This window comes from Trichosurus vulpecula, chromosome 3 (assembly GCF_011100635.1).
Source record: "Trichosurus vulpecula isolate mTriVul1 chromosome 3, mTriVul1.pri, whole genome shotgun sequence".
Classification (NCBI taxonomy): Eukaryota; Metazoa; Chordata; class Mammalia; order Diprotodontia; family Phalangeridae; genus Trichosurus; species Trichosurus vulpecula.
Window position 1 is genome coordinate 194388985 of NC_050575.1, and position 22247 is coordinate 194411231.

Here is a 22247-nt window from a genome sequence, read left to right on the forward strand (position 1 = left end):
GTCTCACTCAAGAAAAGGTGGAATGCAGTCCAGGACAAGAAGTGTTCCACCAAGTTGGTGGCAAGCCCCACTTCGGCAAGCAGGACCTCCAATTCCCTACATGCTTTAGCATAACCAGTGGAACTAGCAGACTACAGCTCTAACCTCCTTGTGCTTCAAATTATCCCTGGGTGAACAGGCAGCTGCTAGCAGCCAAACTGATAGTACTCCAGCGTAGCCCTGGAAAAATGCAGAAACACCACTCCAGCTTCAGAACATGCCAGATACCACCACTGGGACTTAGGCTTAGCACCAAATAACCTACCAGACCCCTGCAGTCTCCAGCAGTCCCAGTCACCCCCAAACTAACCCCTCATCACAGCACCAGACAAGAAGTTCCCCCATGGTCCTTAAGGCAACATCAGTGCAGCACCAGGTAAAGAGCCAGACTCTGCAGCCCCTAGCACAAAAAGCCTGAGACAGTGCCCCTTCAAGCCCAGGAACACAGCTCAAATATAAAAGAAAGGAGAAAAGCCTAAATAGATGAGTAAAAAACAACAACAACAAAAGAGAATCTGACCAACTTAAACATAAAAAATTATTTTGGTAACAGGGAAGATCAAAATGCAAACTCAGAAGAAGATGACAATGTCAAAACACCTGTAGGCAAAAACCCAAAGAAAAACAGGAAATGGTCTCAAACCCAGAAAGATCTCATAAAAGAGCTCAAAAAGGAGCTTAAAAATCATACAAGAGAGGTAGAAGAAAAATTTGGAAAAGAAATGAGAGTGATGAAAGAGAACTATGAAAAAGGAGTCAATAGCTTGGAAAAAAAGTGGGGGGAATTGCCCAAAAAGAATTGGCCAAATTGTAAAGGAGATACAAAAATCCACTGAAGAAAACAGCTCCTTAAAAAGTACAATTGACCAAATGGAAAAAAGTACAAACAGTAATTGAGAAAAACAACTCCTTAAAAGGTAGAATTGGGCAAATGGAAGTTAATGACTCTATGAGACACCAAGAATCAACCAAACTCAGAAGAATGAAAAAGTAGAAGAAAATATAGAATCTCTCATGGGAAACAACAATCTTGGAAAACATGAGAGAAAATGTCAGAATAGTTGGACTACCTGAAAGCCATAATCAAAAGGAGGACCTGGACAACATTTTTCAAGAAATTATTAAGGGAAATTTTCCTGATGCCCTGGAACCAGAGGACAAAATAGGCAATGAAAGAATCCACTTGTCTACTCAGGAAAGAGATCCCAAAATAAAAACTCCAAGGAACATTATAACCCAATTTCAAAACTATCAGGTCAAGGAAAAATATTATGAGTGGATAGAAAGAAACAATTCAAATATTAGAAAGCCGCAATCAGGATTAGACAGGACTTATCGGCTACAACATTAAAAGATCATAAGTCATAGAACATGATTTCCAGAAAGAAAAGGAGCTAGGACTACAACCAAGAATCACTTATCTGCCTAAATTAAGTATAATACATCAAGAGGGAAAATGGTCATTCGATGAAATAAAGTGATTTCAAACTTTCATAAGAATAAGATCAGAATTAAGCCAGAAATTTGATCTTTAATATCAAGACCCAAAGGAAGCATAAATAGGTAAAAAGGGAAAAGAAAACATAAGGGATTTAATAGAGCCAAACTGTTTTGATCCCTACATGGGAAGATGATACTTAGAATTCTTTAAAAAATATACTACTAATAGTATAGGTAGAATGAATATGTGTAGACAGAGGGCATGGGTGTAAGGTGAATTGGAGGGAATGATATCAAAATAATTAAGGGATGAAAAAGAGGATTACACTGGGTACAGCAGGAAGGGGGAGGAAGAATGGGGTGAATTATACCACATAAAGAGGCACAAAAGACTTATTGCAGGGAGGAGAAGATGAGGGGAGAGAGATGGGCACTGCTTGAACCTTATTCTCATCAATATTGGCTCAAAGAAGGAATAATATGCACAATCAAATGAAATTATACATCTATCTTACCTGACAGGGAAATAGGAGGAGAGGAGATTAAGTAAAGGGGTGGGGGCACTGACAGAAGGGAAGGCAGATCAGAGGAGGTAGTAGACAGAATCAAAACTCTGGTGAGGAGGGAAAGGGGGAAAAGAGGGAGAGGAAAAACAAGTAGAAAACTAGCATGGAGGGAAACACATAGTAGGTCATAACTGTGAATGTAAATGGGATGAACTTTCCCATAAAACAGAAGCAGATAGCAGAGTAGATCAAAAACCAGAATCCAATATGTTGCTTATGACAAACACACTTGAAGAAGAGAGACACACACAGAGTTAAAAATAAAGGGCTGGAGCAGAATCTATTATGCCTCAGTTGAAGTTAAAAAAACAAAAAAAGCAGGGGTAGCAATCCTGATATCAGGAAATTCAAAGCAAAAATAGATCTAAGTAAAAGAGATAAGGAAGGAAACTACATCTTGCTAAGTATTTGTGACCAAGCAAAAGATAGAGAACATTACAAAATGTAAAATAGATATTTTTATTATATTAAAATAAACAGCTTGTGTATAAACAAAACCAAGTAACCAAGATTGGAATGAAAGTAGAAATTCAGTAAAAAATCTTTATAGCAAGTTTCTCTGATAAAGGCCTCATTTCTCAAATATATGGAGAATTGAGTCAAATTTATAAGAATATTAGCCATTCTTAAATCAATATTTATTAGAGGGATGCAAATTAAAACAACTCTGAGGTACCACATCACACCTATCAGACTGGCTAACATGATAAGGCAGCTAAATGATAAGTGTTGGAAAAGATGAGGGAAAATTGGAACACCAATGCATAGTTGGTGGAGTTGTGAATTGAGCCAACCATTTTGGAGAGCAATTGGGAGCTATGACCAAAGGGCTATAAAACTATGCATACCCTTTCATCCAGCAATACCACTTCTAGGTCTTTATCCCAAAGAGATCACAAAAATAGGAAAAGGACCCACATGTATAAAAACATTTATAACAACTCTTTTTTGTGGTAGCAAAGAATTGGAAATTGAAGGAATACCCATCAATTGGGGAATGGAAGAACAAGTTGTGGTACATGAATGCAATGGAATATCATTGTTCCATAAGAAATGACGATGAGGTAGAGTTCAGAAAAACCTGGAAAGACTTATATGAACTGATGCTGAAGGAAGTAAGCAGATCCAGGACAACGCTGTACACAGCAATGGCAGCATTATGTGATGATCAGCTTTGACAGGTTTAGCTCTTCTTAGCAATGATCTAAGACAATCCCAAAAGACTCATGGTAGAAAATGCTATCCACATCCAGAGAAAGAACTATGGAGCCGGAATGCAGATCAAAACATATTATTTTCTCTCTCTCTTTTTTTGGTTTTGTTTTAGTTTCTCGTGGTTTTTCCCTTTGTTTCTGATTCTTCTTTAGAACATGACTAATGTGGAAGTATGTTTAATATGACTATACATTTATAGCCTATATAAGATTGCATGCTGTTCTGGGGGAGGCAGAGGGGGTGGGGAATTTAGATATCAAAATCTTATGAAAGTGAATGTTGAAAATTAAAAATAAATAATTTTTAAAAAGAATATAAGCCATTTCCCTATTACTAAACAAAGGATATGAACAGGCAGTTTTCAGATGAAGAAATCAAATCTCTCTATAGGCATATGAAGAAGTGCTCTAAATCATTTTGATCAGAGAAATGCAAATTAAAACAATTCTGAGGTACCACCTAACACCTATCAGATTGGCTAATATGACAAGGAAAATGATAAATTTTGGAGACAATGAGGGAAAATTGGGACACTAATACACTTCTGGTAGAGTTGTAGACTGATCCAACCACTCTGGAAAGCAATTTGGAACTATGCCTAAAGGGCAACCATACTGTGCATACCTTTTGATCCAGAAATACTACAACTACATCTGCATCCCAAAGGGATCTTTAAAAATGGAAAAGGACCGATAAGTGCAAAAAAGTATTTACAGCAGCCCTTCTCATGGCGGAAAAATATTGGAAATTGAGGGGATGATGCCCATCAATTGGGGAATGGCTAAAAAAGCTCTGGTATGTGAATATAAGTGGAATACAATTGGGCAATAAGAAATGATGAACAGGCAGGTGTCAAAAAACATGCAAAGACTTGCACAAACTGATACAGTAAAATGAGTAGAAACAGGAAAACAGTGTACACGGTAATAGCAACAATGCATGATGATCAACTATGAATGACTTACCTTTTCTCAGCAACACAATGATCTGAGACAAGTACAAAGAACTCACAAAGGAAAACACTATCGATATCCAGATAAAGAGCTGATGGACTCTGAATGCAAATCAAAGTATTTTTCCCACTTCATTCTTTCTCATATTTTTTTTCCTCTTGATCTGTTTTTTTTCTTCTTTCATAGCTGTAATTAATATGGAGAATTTTATATGTCTAAGCTATATATGTATAAACATGTATACATATGTATAAACATGCATTTTTTTTACATTTTTACATGTATGAACCATATCAAATTGCCTACCATTTTCAGCAGAGGCGAAGGGAGAGAGGAAGGAAGGAAGAAAAATTTGGAACTCAAAATCTTGTAAAAATGAATGCTAAAAATTGTCTTGATGTGTAATTAGGAAAAAAAAAATTACTATTTAAAATTTTTTCTCTTAAAAAATCAAAGGACAGTTTAAAGATTTGAAAGAAAAAGTCAGAAATAGAGGAAAATCTAACAAAAGATAAGGAAAAAGTAATAATAAAATAACAAATGATCTCTTTATAAACTAGACATTAACCTAAAAGACAAAATTCATAAAAACTTAAAAACTGAACACAGTAATGTGAAATAATACAAGAAAAGTGCTCAGAAACATTGAAAACACAAAAACAAAATGCTAGTAGAACATATAAATATATGTATATCTCCATCTAAACATAAGTGTGTATGTGTATGAAATGTATATGTATATACACATACGCACATATAGAAGTATATATTTATGGAACATATATATGTATATATATATATATATATTCATATACATATACATATATATATACACCCTCAAACATATGTATATTAGAAGTATGTGTATATGTGTGTTTTTTATATATACATATACATACACCCATACATAGTTGTTGTTTAGTTGCTTAATCATGCCCAATTCTTTTTGGTTTTTGTTGTTTTTTTTTGGCAAAAACATTGGAGTGGTTTGTCATTTCCTTCTCCAGGTCATTTTATAGATGAAGAAACTGAGGCAAATAGGGTGAAGTGACTTGTCCAAATTAACCAGCTAGCGAGAATCTGAGGCCAAATTTGAACTCAGGTCTTCTTGACTCCACACCCAGAACTCTATCTACTCTTTCACCTAGCTGCCTAGATAGATAGATAGATAGATAGATAGATAGATAGATAGATAGATAGATCACAGGAAGCTGAAAAGAGTAGGACAAAACTTACTTTCATGGGAACTTTCAGGAGAAATCCTGAAAGTCAGAAGAGGATCTGGAGAAGAATGAAGCATGGCAAGGCTGGATCCATCTCTACAATGGAGGCCACAAGAGGAACTCATCAACTGGAGAAAGGTTTCAGATGTTCTCAGGTGAGAAGTTCACAAGAACAGAGGAAAGTTATAGGGTTAAAGAGCAGTGGAGAAAGGGTGTTGAAGTCCTGAGAGTCAGAAGCAGATCTAGGAGGGAAACAAAAACAAAACCCAATTATTTGAAATACAAGATTCATAGTGGGGTCACTCTAATGATTAAAATGGCAAGTAAAAAATTCTGCAGGTGGTCATTAGAAAGATTTTAATGTATAATGAAAAGGAAACTTGAATAGTACATAATTATTCTGTACACTCTTAGAGATCATAGAAGAAAGTGGAGTAGTATGTTCCAAAAAAGACAAGAACTTAAACTACAACCAGAAATTTACTCTGCAAATATGAGCTTAATAATCAATGAAATAAAGTTGCACATTTGAGGCATTCCCACCCAAAACACACAAACCAGAATACATGAGTTGTAACAAAATATTAAGTAATAAATGACTCCATTTTTGGAGGTTTTTTTATAAAAAGAGAGAGGGAAAGAGGAAGACAAATCTATAGCTTTAAAAGGGGAAACTGCAAGGTATTTTTAAAGCATACACAGAAATAAAAATAAGCAGAACTTAAGAAAATAGGAAAGGTGATGGTGGGAGCCTAGAACTGCACCATCACAGGCTAAACCCCCCACCTTCCACAAGTAAATTTTGTTGAACAAAATTACAAAATGAGAGGGTATGTAAATGGGGAGACAGAAGATAAAGGACACACGAACTTTAAAAGGTGAAGGTGCAAAGGTGAAGAGCAAAGTAATGATTACTCCTACAATCAAGTATAAAGAGGGGCAACAGAAGAATGTGAGCAGCCACAGAAAGCAGGGAGTGAAACTAGCAGAACTTCAGCGGGTGACTCTCAACCCAACTGGGGAGGCAATCCAAATGAAGTATATTCCAAGGGGCGAAGTGATATATTTCTTTGATGGAAGATGGGAATTTGGGTGAGTTCGTGCTTTGGGTAACCACCTTCTCTTTGACAATGTTATGCTTTCATGTGTAATATTCCAGCCCAGGAGAAAGGATGTGTGAATTCCTAGAGGCTAGAGATATTGAGAAGGATGAAAGGAACATGAACCCAGAGATGAGATGACACAGCCAATTGGAAGAATAATGATTATGGTAGCATAGAAGATAGAAATTTACAATTTGGGACACAGGATCATTTCTACTTTGTAGCACAGCTTTTATCCACACTACTTCCCTAACAAATTGATACTGCAGGGCCAGTGGGGCCATATCTCTATCAAAGCAATGACTAAAAAATTTGTTAAAAGAAGGCCCTCAAACCTAGTAAGTACTTCAGTATGTTTAATTCCATAAAGAATAAATCAGAGAATAAAATCTCAGAATAGACCAGAAAGGAAGACAATTAAAGAGGAAAACAAAGTAAAGAGTATTCTAAGAAAAAGGTACAGAGTCAGACAGTCAACAAACATCTATTAAGTGCTTATTATGAGCTGGGTATTGTGGTAACTGCTAAGGATTAAAAAAAGCAAAAACAAATGAAGAGCTATCAAGATGTTTACATTCAAATCAGAGAAGACAACACATAAAAGGGAGCTGAAAAGTGGGTGGCTAGGGAAGAAGATACTCACAAGGAAACATGGTGGCAAAGTCCTGAGGGTCAGAAGCAGAGCTGGGAAAAGAATAAAGGAAGTCGATCTGGGGCCCCTACCCCAAAAGTAAACCCTGAGAAGAACTCACCAATGGGGGCAGAGGGTCACAGGCAAGTAGGGAAGGTGAAGGGTGAGAAGATAGCTGAGGCATGATGACAGTCCTGGAAGTAAGAAATCAAGCTGGGAGAAGAATGAGGGAAGTCTGTTGTGTCTCCCTTCCCCAAATGAAGGACCCTACACGGAAAAACATATAACAAACAAATGTAAATTTGAGGAGGCAAGACAAGGGTGGATTTCTTACTAATCACTTTACAGAGAGGAGGAAAATAAAGATGAAAAAGGGCAGGAAAAAAAAAAACAGATAATTAATTAAATAAAAAGTAAACAGAAAATGATTTAAGTAAAACTCCCAAACTAGGGGAATGGCTGACAAGAGGGAAAAGTACATGAGGGGGAGATAAGAGCCTGTAGAAATTCAGTTAAATCAAAGTAGTTTAAGCAAAACTAATTGTAGGGACAAAGTATGGCTTTGAAAATAGAAGTGGATAAAAAAACATTTATTTTAAGTACTAGAGATACAAATGGAAGAAAAGCAAACTTATGTCTCATAACTTTAAATGTGAATAGACTAAACAGTGCAATAAAATGAGAGTGGCAAAATTGAAATGAAAATAAAACACACAGTCTGTTGCTTACAAGATACAAATCTAAAAAACAAACATGTTCATGGAATCAAAATGAGAGGCAGAAACTAAATTTGCCAGTCATCAGGTGAATCCAAAGTAGTAGCAGGATTTGAAATTGAGCTATCAGACAAAACAAAACCTTTGGAGAGGTAGAGTACAGCAGATATCTGGGTGACTGAAGCCCTCATGCCTGTATCCAGGCAAAAAATGTTTCTTCTTTTTATCTCAGGGCCCCAGATAGAATGAATACGACTTCAGTGACAGTATCACCTTTATTTCTGCTTCTTTTATTGATCTTAATTCATCAAAAGGTTATTTTTCCCTATGTGATTTCTGGATTTCCTCACATAAATATTCCTAATAAACAAGGGATTCCAAACCTTCTTTGATTGATCATGTTCTAGTCATTACTCTCATTTCACCAAATCTCAGGGATAACTGAGGACAAATTTGCCTCCTTGCATTAAGATATTTGCTTGTTACCACTACTTTTGAAAGCTTTTTGAAATCTGAGGGTATACAGTTTAGTGTCATCTTCTTTCACAAATTTCTGGAGTCTGATATATAGCATGGTAAATACATACATACATATATATATATACACACACACATATATATATGTATAATCAGTTTCCTTCCTCCTATCCATTTTAAAGCCTTTTGATCAAATCTAGTAATGGATTTTTAAATCTATTTTATTAATACTGTGTAGGCATTCACTAATTTCTGTCACATCACTCCTAAAACTTTGATTCATGTTCTGGACAATCACTGGTAAGTAGGTTAAAATCTCATCACCCTAGGAAAATACTTTGGATTCTCTCATGTGGCCTTGGAGTGACCACATGGAAGCTCACCTGCAACTTTTCGGCCTGCTCAAAATTCCTGGAGCTTGTTGCCATCTGCCTGACACTTCCCTATCCAGTAGGAACATCCTTAAATTTTTGTGTTCCTTTACAAAACTGGAGATTTTACTGTCCACTCCCTCCAGTAGACCACTTATAAAGCTGTTCAGTAAGAACGGCCCCAGCCTTTAAGTTATCAATCCTCCTCCTATTATCTATTCATAAACTTGGCACTCACTCTTTTTTTCCAGACCAAGATGGAAACTGTGAAAAAAGCACAAGATTTGGGAACTGCTCTTAACTGTGCAATGTTGGACAAATAACTTTGCTACTCTGTGCCTCAGTTCCCTCATCTATAAATTAAGGATAATAATTGCATTATATAGTTAAATGGTTTATCATGAGGATCAAAAGTGCTAATGTATAAAAATGCTTTGTTAGAATCATAAATTAGCCAGCATAGCAGCAAATATCTGTAATCCCCATTACTAGGAGAAGCCGAGATTGGTGGATTGCTTGAGTTTGAGAGTTCAGAGCTATAGTAGGGCTAAAGTCAATCTGGTATGTGACACCAAAGTATTCAGTAAGGGGAAGCCACCAGGATGCCCTAAGGAGGGGCAAACTGGTAAAGGGACTTTCCTCATTGGCATTCTTTATAGTAACGATATCATAGTTTCAGCTCCACCCAAAATACACCTCTATGATAGAATATTGTGTATCATAATTGTGGCACCCTTGACAGGGAGTTGGAGCCAAGACGGTTAGGAAGAGACAGGGATTCACCTGGGCTCTCCCAAAGTCACTCCCAAGCAACATTAAAACAGTACCTCAAAACAAATTATGTAGTGGCAGAAGCAACAAAAGGAGGGGCAAATGATTTTATAGACTAAAACAAACTGAAAGGTCAGCAGGAAAGGTCTGTCTTACTGGAGTGAGGGTGAAGTACAGTACAGCACAGATCCCACCAGAACAGACCACACTGCACAAGCCAGCAGGAGGCCTTCAGATTACCCCTGGGAGGGGTAACAAAATGTGCATCAGCACAGTTTCCTGAACTTTCAGCCCATAGACAGACAATTGGTTTGAAAAGAAGACTATAAGGGGCCATTTGCTGACACAGGGAGTATGACTGTGTTGCACAGTCACAGGGTGAGAAGGGTAGAGAAGTATGGAGACCCTGGTCATAGTTCAGGGTGGAAAAGAGTGCCTGTGGTCACTCACAGACCAGAACACAGGCCAGGAGAGCTGTGATCACACCTGTCCTTACGTCAAAAAACTTGCAGATTCCCAGAGATAGTTATGAAACTAGCTACAATAAAAATCTGAATATTAGAACAGTGCCCCTTCCAACTCAAGAGCAGAGTCCAGCTTTATTATGGTTTTTATATTTTTAAAATATTTCGGTTTTTTTCCATTTACATGTAAAAACACTTTTTTTTTAAATTTTGAGTTCCCTATTTTCTCCCCTTAACTTTCCTGAGATAGCAAGTAATATAATATAGGTTATATGTGTGCAGCCATACCAAAAACATTTCTTTATTAATTTATGTTGGGAGAGAGGACACAGACCAAAAAATAGAAAATATAAGGAAAGTAAAAAAAAAGTAATATGTTTTGATCTGCATTGAGCCTCCATCAGTTGTTTCTCTGGAGGTGAATAGCATTTTTCATCATGAGTCCTCTTGAACTGTTAGATTAGTGTATTACTGCGTATATTTATTGATATGTATATATATATATATCATATGATAGTGTATAATTAGTTTAATGTATTACTGAGAATAACTAAGTTATTCACAATTGATCATTGTACAATATTGCTGATATTGTGTACAGCATTCTCCAGGTTCTGCTCATTTCACTTTGTGTTAGTTCATGCAAGTCTTTCCCAGCTTTTCTGAAAGCATTCTATTCATCATTTCTTACAGCACAATACTATACCATCACAATCATATTTGTTCAGCCATTCTCCAATTGATGGGCATTTGCTTCATTTCCAATTCTTTGCCACCACAAAATGAGCTAATATAATTTTTTTGTACATAGAGGTCTTTTTTTCCCTTTTTTAAAAATCTCTTTGGGATACAGACTTAGTAGTGTTATTGCTGAGTCAAAGGGTATGCACAGTTTTATAGCCTTTAGGTAACACTAACAAATTGCTCTCCAGAATGATTAGAACAATTCACAGCTCCACCAACAGTATTTAGTGTTCACTTTTCCCACATCCCCTTCAACATTTATTATTTTCCTTTTTTGTTACTAAGCCAATCTGATGGGTGCAAGGTGGTACCTCCGACTTGTTTTTAATTTGCATTTCTCCAATCAGTAATGATTTAGAGAGCTTTATATGACTATAAATAGTTTTAGTTTCTTAATCTGAAAACCACTAGTTCATATCTTTTCACTATTTATGAATTGGGAAATGATGTGCATTCTGACAAATTTGACCTAGTTCTTTCTCTCTCTCTCTCTCACATATATACATATACATATATATGTATATATACATATACATATATGTATATATACATATATACATATGTATATATACATATATATACACACACATATATGTGTATATATAGATATGTATATATATAATATATATATTATATATATATATATATTTGAGAAATAAGTCCTTTATCAGAAAAAAACTTCCTGTAATTTTTTCCTGAGCTTTCTATTTCCTTTGAAGTTTTGGCTACATTAGTTTTGTTTGTACAAAACCCTTTTCAATTTAATATAAACAAATGATCCGATTTATATCTTGCAGTTTTCTCTCTCTGTTGGTCACAAATTCTTCCCTTATCTACAGGTTTGACCATAAGCTATTTTATGCTCCCTTAATTTGTTAATGGTCTCACCTAGTATGTCTAAATCATGTACCATTTTCACCTTATCTTGGCATATAATGTGAGATGTTGCTCTCTATCTAGTTTCTGTCAAACTGCTTTCCAGTTTTCCAAGCAGTTTTTGTCAAATAGTGAGTTCTTGTCCCCAAAGCCAGGCCCTTTGGGTTTACCTAATACAAAATTATTATAGTTATTATCTATTATATATTTTGCATGAGATATAATCTATTGATCTACCACTCTCTTAGCCAGCAACAGATTGTTTTGAAGATTATCATTTTGTAATATAGTTTGAAGTCTGTAATTGCTAGGCCCCATTTGTATTTTTTTTCACTAACTCTTTTTCTATTTTTGAACTTCTGTTCTTTCATATATATTTTGTTATTATTTTTCTAGCTCTATAAACACTTTTTAGTAGTTTCATTGTTATGGCACTGAATAAGTGGAGCAACAGGATGAAATGGGAGAAGGAAGGAGAGGGAAAGGAAAAGAAGGATAAACAGGGGGAAACAGGATAGAGGGAAATGCACATGTAATAATCATAACCATGAACGTGACTGGGAAGAACTGACACATAAAATAGAAGTGGATAGCAGAATGGATTAAAAACAAGAATCCTCCTATATGGTGTTTACAAGAAACACACCTGAAGCAGAGAGAAACATGCAGAGTAACATGAATAGGCTGGAGCAGAATCTGTTATGCTTCAGCTGAAGTAAAAAAAAAAAAGCAGGGTAGCAATCCTGATCTCAGACAAAGCAAATGCAAAAACACATTTAATTAAAATATATAATCAGAGAAACTACATTTTGCTAAAAGCTACAGTAGATGATGAAGTAATATCAATATTAAACATATATGTACCAAGTGATAGAGCATCCAAATTCTTAAAAGAAATTTTAAATCAGTTATAGGAGAAAATAGTAAAACTATACTAGTAGAGGACTTCAATTTTACCCTCTCAGAACTATATAGATCTAACCAAAAATAAACAAGAAAGAACTTAAGGAGTTTAAGAGAATTTTAGAAAAGTTACATATGATAGACCTCTAGAAAAAATTGAATAGGAATAGAAAGGAATATCCTTTTTTTCTCAGGGGTACTACATACCTACACAAAAATTTACCAAACATTAGGGTATAAAAATCTGACAATCAAATGCAGAAAATCAGAAACTATTAAGTCCATTTTTTTCAGATTATAATGCAATAAAAATTCTACTCATAGTTTAAAAATCAATTGGAAACTGAATAATCTAATCCTAAAGAATGAGTGAGCCAAAGAACAGGTCATAGAAGCAATCAATAATTTCACTAAAGGGAAGGGTAACAGTGAGATAATATATCAAAATTTATTGGATGCAGCCAAAGCCATACTTTGGGGAAAATTTATATCTCTGAATTCATACATCAATAAAAGAGAGAAAGGAGAGAACAATGAATTGGGTATGCAACTAAAAAATACAAGAAAAAGATCAAATTAAAATCCCAGATTAAACACTAAAATAGAAATCCTGAAAATCAAAGGAGCGATTAGTAAATTCAAAAGCAAGAAACAATTGAACCATTAAAATGAGGAGCTGGTTTTATAAAAAATAATAACCAGAATAGATAAACTATGTATTAATTTGATTTTTAAAAGTAAAAAATCCAAGGATTAGTATCAAAAATGAAGAGGGGTGAATGTAGCCACCAATGAAGTGTAAATTTAAACAATTATTAGGACATATTTTGCCCAATTGTATGCTGATAAATCTAGCAATCTTTGTTAAAATATAAAATATAAATTGTCCAGATTAAAAGAAGAAGAAATAGAATACCCCAAAATCCCATCTTAGGAAAAAGAAATTAAACAATCCATCAATGATCTCCCTAAGAAAAAAATCCTCATGACCAGATGGATTCACTTGTGAATTCTACCAAACATTTAAAGAACAATTAATTTTAATATTACATAAACTATTTGGAAAAATAGGCAAAGAAGGAGTCCTATCAATTTCCTTTAATGCCATAAATATGGTGCTGATACATAAACTAGAGAGAGTAAAAACAGAAAGAAAGCTATAAAGCAAATTCCTTAATGAATATTAAGACAAAAAATTTATATAACATACTAGCCAGGAGATTATAACAATATACCGCAAAGATCATATACCATGGCCAGGTAGGATTTATACCAAGAATGGAAGGCTGGTTCAATATTAGAAAACTATAAGCATAATTGACCATATTACAGTGACAAAAAGCATATGATTAACTAGATACATTAACTAGATACTAGAGAGTTAGAGAAAAGGGTTTTGACAAAATATGCCAACCCTTCCTATTAAAAACACTAGAAATTTGAGGAGTAAATGGAGTGTTCCTTAAAATGATAAGTTGTGTCCATCTGTATATGGTACACCTGGATAAGGCTAGAGAATTAAATAAAAAGTAGTTGAAATAATTAACAATTTTAACAAAGTCCAGCAGGAAGAGAGTGAAAGAGAAATCCCATTTAAAATAACTGTAGACAATATAAAATACTTGGAAGTCTCCTTGCCAACACTATTCAAATATAATTACAATTAACTTCACACAGATAAAGTCAGATCTAAAAAATTGGAAAAAAATTAATTTCTCATGAGTAGGCACAGTCAATATAATAGTTGTACCTAAATTAATTTACCAGCTCAATGCCATACCAAGTAAACTACCAAAAATTATTTTATAGAACTAGAAAAAAATAATAACAAAATTCATCTGAAGAACAAAAGATCAAGAATATCAACTGAATTAATGAAAAGAATGTGAAAGAAGTAGGCCTAGCAGTTCCAGACCTCAAGCTGTATTACAAGGTGTACAGAGTGGTATTCATCAAAAAAATCTGTTACTAGCTAAAAGATAGATTGGTGGATAAGTGGAATACATTTTTTTTTCACAACACATAGTAAGTGATAACTGTAGAAGATGACTATAGTATTTGATAAACCCAAAGATATTAGCTTTGGGGACAAGAACTCACTATTTGACAAAAACTGCTAGGAAAACTGGAAAGCAGTTTGACAGAAACTAGGTAGAGAGCAACATCTCACATTATATGCCAAGATAAGGTGAAAATGAGTACATGATTTAGACATATTAGGTGAGACCACAAGCAAATTAGGGGAGCATGAAATAGTTTACCTGTCAGATCTATGGATAGGGGAAGAATTTGTGACCAACAGAGAGATAGAGAGCATTATAAGATATAGACTAGATAATTTTGAATATATTAAATTGAAAATGGGGTTGCACAAACAAAATCAATGCAGCCAAAACTTAAAAAGAAGAAAATTGGAGGGGGGAGGGGAATTATGGCAAGTTTTTCTAATAAATGACCCAAATGATAAATGGTCAAAGGATGTGAACAATCAGATTTCAGATGAATAAATCAAAGATATTTATAGTCATACAAAAATTCTCTACATCGCTATTGATTAGAAAAACCCAAATTAAAACAAGTCTGAGGTGCCACCTCACACCTATCAGATTAACTCTCTAGAATGAAAGAAAAGGAAAATGACAAATGTTGGAGAGAGTGTAGGAAAATCGGGACATTAATGTACTATTGGTGAAGTTGTGAACTGTTCCAACCACTTTGGAGAGCAATTTGGAACTATACCCAAAAGGCTATAAAACTTTGTATACCCTTTGACTCAGCAATGACACTACTAGGTCTGTATCTCAAAAAGACAAAAGGAAAAGGAAAAGTACTTCTATGTAGAAAAACATTTATATCAGCTCATTTTCTGGTGGCAAAGAATTGGAAATGAGGGGACACCCATCAACTGAGGAATGGGTGTATAAGTTGTGGTATATGATTGCGATGGCATACTATTATGCTATAAGAAATGATGAGCAGATTGCTTTCAGAAAACTTGGAAAGACTTGCATGAACTGACACAAAGTAAAGTAAGAACCAGAAGAACACTTGCACAGTAACAGCAATATTGTACAATGATCAGCTGTGAATGACATAGCTATTCTCAACAATACATTAATCTAAGACAATTCCAAAGGACTCATGATGAAAAATGCTATTCACCTGCAGAGAAAGAACTAAACATCTCAATGTAGATCAAAGCTTGCTATTTTTTACTTTGTTTATTTTTTTCCCATTTTGGGGGACGTCTGTGTCCTCTCTCTCAGCATGACTAATATGGAGGGAGGGGAGAAAGGGAGAGGATTTAGAACTCAAAACTTTTAAAAACAAATGTTTTAAAATGTATTTTACATGTCATTGGAAAAAACAAACATTAAAATATTGTGGTACCCCCATGGGTGATTCCCCAAGTCCCACTCATAGTTTTGTAGTTTGGGTGCTAGGGGAGAAAGACAACTATTTGTTCTCCTGGTTCTTGCAATGTCCCTTATGGAACTTTATTTCTAACATTTTAATATCAAAGTCTTTATGAATATGTTTCCAATTTACATTCCAAGAGTAGAGCATATTCACATTTAATAAAGATATATACTAAGATGGTCTAATAAGAACATTAGGTAGAAAATATTCTCCAAAAGCCAGGAACTCACATTCTCATCCAAACATACATGACCATAGGAAGAAGGAGCTCAAATTTACAGAACAATGCTAGGCACTTATATAGGGAACATGTGTGGCAATGGAGTAATTTACAGTTCCTGGCACTGTATTCTTTCTCCCTTCATAGAGTCCTCAATCGACTCCCCTTGGATATAACTACTAGACAGCCTATATAAATGGGCTTACAGCATCTACTGCTTTCTCAAGTCCCTAGCCATCACTTTTCTTTTTAAAATTTATTTGTAGTTTTCAGCATTCATTTCCACAAGATTTTGTGTTACAAATTTTCTCCCCATCTCTACCCTTCCCACACCACAAGATGGCATGTATTCTGATTGCCCCTTTCCCCAGTCTTCCCTCCCCTCTATCACCCAACTGCCCTCCCCCCATCCCCTTTCCACTTACTTTCTTGTAGGGCAAAATAGATTTCTACACCCCATTGCCTGTATAAAGTATTTTCCAGTTGCATGTAAAAATAATTTTTAACATTTGTTTTTAGAACTTTGAGTTCCAAGTTCTCTCCCTTCTTTCCTTCCCACCCACCCTCCTTGAGAAGGCAAGCAATGCAATATAGGTTATACATGTGTCATTATGCAAAACAGTTCCATAATAGTCATGCTGTAAAAGACTAACTATATTTCCCTCCATCCTATCCTGTTCCCCTTTATTCAATTTTCTCCTTTGACACTGTCCCTTTTCAAAAGTGTTTGCTTTTGATTACCTCCTCCTTCTATCTGCCCTCCCTTCTATCATCCCCCATTTTTATCCCCTTTCCCTTACTATCCTGTGGAGTAAATACCTCTGGAAGTAGTAGCTGCTGCTACTACTGCTACCTCCACTGCCACTGGCACTGCAGCCACCTCTGCTGCCCTGGACCTGGGGCATGATGGCGCACTTCACTCACCCTGGTGCAACAGGTTTCCCCCTGATCTATTAAGTGGTCTTTGGCATTTGTGGGTTGAGACGTCTGGAAACCACCATAGCTGCCAGTGATTCAGGGCCCTGAGACCTGCTCCACCAAGTCTCCTTGAGCCTGGTCTGTCCTGGCACGGCCCATGCTGGGCTGCACTCCACTTGCAAGACAGTGCAATAGACACCTCCCAGCCACCATCCAGGCCATCTTGGGCTAGAGACTTTTTCACTCTGTCATTTTGTGGTTCTGTAGTTCTAGAATTAATTAAGAGTAATTTTTTAGAGTTACCAGACTTCTCAACCCACAAACACCAAAGACAACAGAGAAGGTTAGTGGAAAAACCTGCAGGGGGACAGAGTGAAAGGAGTTCTCCTTTTGGCCACCACCCCAGGAACAGCAGAGGTGGTGTAGCTACAGAACCACAGCTGCAGTTACTTCCAGCCCCAGGCCCACCTGGGGGGAGGAATTAAGTGGTGGATCTGAGCAGGAGTGAAAAGCCTGCTTAAGATCTGAGTCACGGTCCCAGGTTGGCAGTCCTTGGGGGAGGAGGAGTGCTGGTGTGGCAGAGCTGGCTGTATAGAAATAGCTCTGAAAACAACAGCACATCCCCTCAAGCTTGGAACAAGGTACTCTCTATTCTACAAGCAGTCATACCCCAAGGAAAAACTCAAGGGTTAAGTATTTGGCTGGGAACATGGCCAGGCAGTGAAAATGCACCCAGATTCAGACTCAGACTTTGGAATCTTTCTTTGGTGACAAGGAAGACCAAAACATAAAGCCAGAAGAAGTCAACAAAGTCAAAGAGTCTACATCAAAAGCCCCCAAGAAAAATATGAACTGGTCTCAGGCCATGGAAGAGCTCAAAAAGGATTTAGAAAAGCAAGTTAGAGAAGTAGAGGAAAAGTTGGGAAGAGAAATGAGAATGATGCAAGAGAACCATGAAAAACAAGTCAATGACTTGCTAAAGGAGACCCAAAAAAATACTGAAGAAAATAACACCTTAAAAATAGACTAACTCAAATGGCAAAAGAGTTCCAAAAAGCCAATGAGGAGAAGAATGCCTTGAAAGGCAGAATTAGCCAAATGGAAAAGGAGGTTCAAAAGACCACTGAAGAAAATACTACCTTAAAAATTAGATTGGAGCAAGTGGAAGCTAGTGACTTCATGAGAAATCAAGATACTATAAAAGAGAACCAAAGGAATGAAACAGTGGAAGACAATGTGAAATATCTCATTGGAAAAACCACTGACCTGGAAAATAGATCCAGGAGAGATCATTTAAAATTATTGGACTACCTGAAAGCCATGATCAAAAAAAGAGCCTAGATATCATCTTTCAAGAAATTATCAAGGAGAACTGCCCTGATATTCTAGAGTCACAGGGTAAAATAGAAATTGAAAGAATCCACAGATTGCCTCCTGACAAAGATTCCAAAAAGAAAACTCCTAGGAATATTGTCACCAAATTCCGGAGCTCCCAGATCAAGGAGAAAATACTGCAAACAGCCAGAAAGACATGATTTGAGTATTGTGAGAACACAATCAAAATAACACAAGATCTAGCAGATTCTACATTAAGGGGTCAAAGGGCTTGGAATACAATATTCCGGAGGTCAATGGAGCTAGGATTAAAACCAAGAATCACCTACCCAGTGAAACTGAGTATCATGCTCCAAGGCAAAATATGGATTTTCAATAAAATAGAGGATGTTCAAGCTTTCTCAGTGAAAAGACCAGAGCTGAATAGAAAATTTGACTTTCAAACACAAGAATCAAAAAAAGCATGAAAAGGTAAACAAGAAAGAGAAATCACAAGGGACTTACTAAAGTTGAACTGGTTTTTTGACATTTCTACATGGAAAGATGATGTGTATGATTCATGAGACCTCAGTATTAGGGTAGCTGAAGGGAATATATATATATACATATACATATATATATATACACATACATATATATATACATATATATATGGCACAGGGTGAGTTGAATATGAAGGGATGATATCTTAAAAAATAAAATCTAATTAAGGGATGAGAGAGGAGTATATTGAGAGAGGGAGAAAGGGAGAGATAAAATGGGGTAAATTATCTCACAAAAAGTGGCAAGAAAAAGCAGTTCTATAGGAAAGGAAGAGGAGGCAGGTGAGGGGGAATGACTGAATCTTGCTCTCATCGGATTTGACCTGAGGAGGGAATAACATACACACTCAACTGCGTATCTTACCCCACAGGAAAGAAGAAGGAAGAACATAAATGGAGGAACGATAGAAGGGAAGGCAGATAGGGGGAGGAGGTAGTCAAAAACAAACACTTTCAAAAGGGACAGGATCAAGGGAGAAAATTGAATAAAGGGGGATAGGTTTGGAAGGAGCAAAATATAGTTAGTCTTTCACAACATGAGTATTGTGGAAGGGTTTTACATAATGACATGCATGTGGCCTATGCTGAATTGCTTGCCTTCTTAGGGGGGTGGGTGGGGAGGGAAGAGGGGAGAGTATATGGAACTCAAAGTTTTAAAAACAGATGTTCAAAAAAAAGTTTTTGCATGCAACTAGGAAATAAAATAGACAGTCAATGGGGCATAGAAATTCACCTTGCCCTACAAGAAAGTAAAGGAAATGGGATGGGAGGGGAGTGGGGTGACAGAAAGGAGGGCTGACTGGGGAATGGGGTAACCTGAATATATGTCATCTTGGAGTGGGTGGGAGGGTAGAAATGGGGAGAAAATTTGTAATTCAAACTCTTGTGAAAATCAATGCTGAAAACTAAATATATTGAATAAATTAAATAAATAAATTTTTAGAAAGAGTTATTTTTTACAGGTGTTTGGAGGGATTTGGGGGAGAGTACAAGCATGTCCCTGGTTACACATTGCCATCTTGGCTCCACCCCCACATAGCACTTCTTTTCAGCAAGAGGTATCATGGTCCTTAAGTTTTCTTTCATCCTTAAATGACTATCTCTTCAAATCCATCTGCCCTTAATATGTCTCTCTACTCCTTGTACAAATTTCCTCCATGTTGTCATCAAGCACTACTCTGAGGACACCACAGTCACCACCCTACAAGACCTTCAGTCCTTTCATAATTCAACAGATTTTGCCTAATCCTAGATACTTACACCTTGGGATATTTGTTTGCCAAAAACGAAGAAAGAATCAATACAAAGAAACAGTTGTCTTTGAGCTCAGGGCCACATAGAGGCCAGGTAGGAGAAAGAACAGATGATCCCTCTTTCTTTGACTCTTGGCAAGAGCTCAGAATAATCTGTATGAACTATAGTTAGAAAGAAAAAGGGATCACAATACCCTAATAGATTACTTTTATATAACCCCCAAGTCATCAGCTTATTTATTCTTTGTGATCACATAGGTGAAATCCCTCATTCATTCATAACTGGAAAAGGATAATAATAACTAGTATTTATATAGTGCCAACTATGTGTCAGGTTTTTACAAATATCTCATTTTGATCCTCACAACAACCCTGTGACTAGTTCCTCGTTTATCACCATTTTACGGATGAAGAAACTGAGACACAGAGATTAAGTGACTTGTTTAAGTTCACATAGCTAGTAAGTGTCCGAATCCAGGCTTCTCTAGTCTTCTGTGTGGTTGACTTGGACCATTAAGGGAGTATCTGCACATGCTAATTACAACCCTACAGGAAGGCAAAATTTGAGTATAGTCTATGACCCTTTTACACCATATCAACGCCTTCTAGATTGTAATTTCTATGGAGTGGGAGGGTGAACCCTGTCTGGTCTAAGCTCCATATCTTCCACAGCACCAAGCACAGTGCCCTGTGCATTTACTACAACTTGGAATGAATGATTGAATGAATGCTTTGCTTCATTCTATGCTTTCATTTCTGCTCAGAAAACTGTCTGGGTACCACCATTAATGGTTTGGAGACAGTCCTGTGCAAATAAAATAACGGGCCATTTAACATTTTATTATGGATAAAAGTGCACTAATGCCTCATGAAACCTGCCACCACAGAATTAAACAGCTGTGGAAAGTTAAAGGCCCTAACCAGGACAGCTAGCATTCATCTGGCTTATAGGGGTGGTGCAAAATCTTGAACTCATTAAACATTACCTGGCAAGAAGAGCAATAGCCTAGGAGTGGATATTTTTAGTGTCCGAAGCATCTTCCCAGATCCTTGAGTCCTGCCAACTTTCCCGCACCCTCAAGAATGGTCATTGCTCTTCCATCATTTTCTCTTCTATGGTTTCACTATATTCTGGGAGTCATTGCTCATAAGGGCATCCCCAGCTCTCTGGCTCCTGCCTGCTCTCTCCTTCAGTCTCCTCCTCCCTGTACCTCAGACAGCTGACAAACAGCCACAGAGACTTTATCCCAGCAAACTTTATTCCATCCTGATGGCCCAATTGTGTTTTTTATTATGCAACAAGCTAAAATTACCAACACAAACATAGCCCAGGTTTTCCTGAATGACATTTTATTCTTTGGCTCTTCTCCCTGATAACTGTCTTTGTTATCCTATTAGCCAGATGTAGACATTGCCTCCAAACACATCTCATCTACCCTTCTCATCTCACATTTTCTTTTATGAACACAGTTTCTTGCTTTGTCGGAGAAAAAAAATTGTTAATATTTCAGTCACCTTTGTAATAAAAATGCTAAGATGCTTCAATTAAAGTTTAGTCGAAGGTAGCAATGTATTCTGGGGACCAGCAATAGAAAGCAACACATGGTTTTATGTCAGGAGCACTGGGATTGTGGTAATCTTCTCAAAGTTCTTTCTCAGAAACTTGGAATAGCAGGAGCAAGAGAAAAACCTCAGCTCTATCAGCTCTATCCCTCCTCCAGATGTGGCATTCTTCTTGCCTTTATTCCAAGCTGTCAGTTATGCAGTTGTGTTGATAACAAAAGCCTTGCAATTTAAAAGCAATGAAATGCTTGCATGATAAGGACCAGCAAGCAGCAACCTGTGAAGCTGTTTCTATGACAAATAAGTTCTTACTGGAGAAAGAGCAGCAGGGAAGCCAGAGCCAGACCCACCAACAGCCCATAAGCCAACCCAACGAGTCACATCTGCAAAGATAATTAAACTGTAATTAAATGCTCTGTTCCACTCAGAGCCATGGATCACACAGTTAAGGCACTTTTCTGCTGGGGGTTAAGACAGTCACATGGACCTGAGAAAAAACTACTT

The 22247-nt window shown here is 36.5% G+C and overlaps 1 pseudogene; it reads right to left on the reverse strand.

Annotated features, from left to right (window-relative positions):
- The window catches only part of LOC118842347, a 59037-nt pseudogene extending 42000 nt beyond the window's left edge, over positions 1 to 17037 (reverse strand).
- Between the last annotated feature and the right edge of the window lie 5210 nt (positions 17038 to 22247).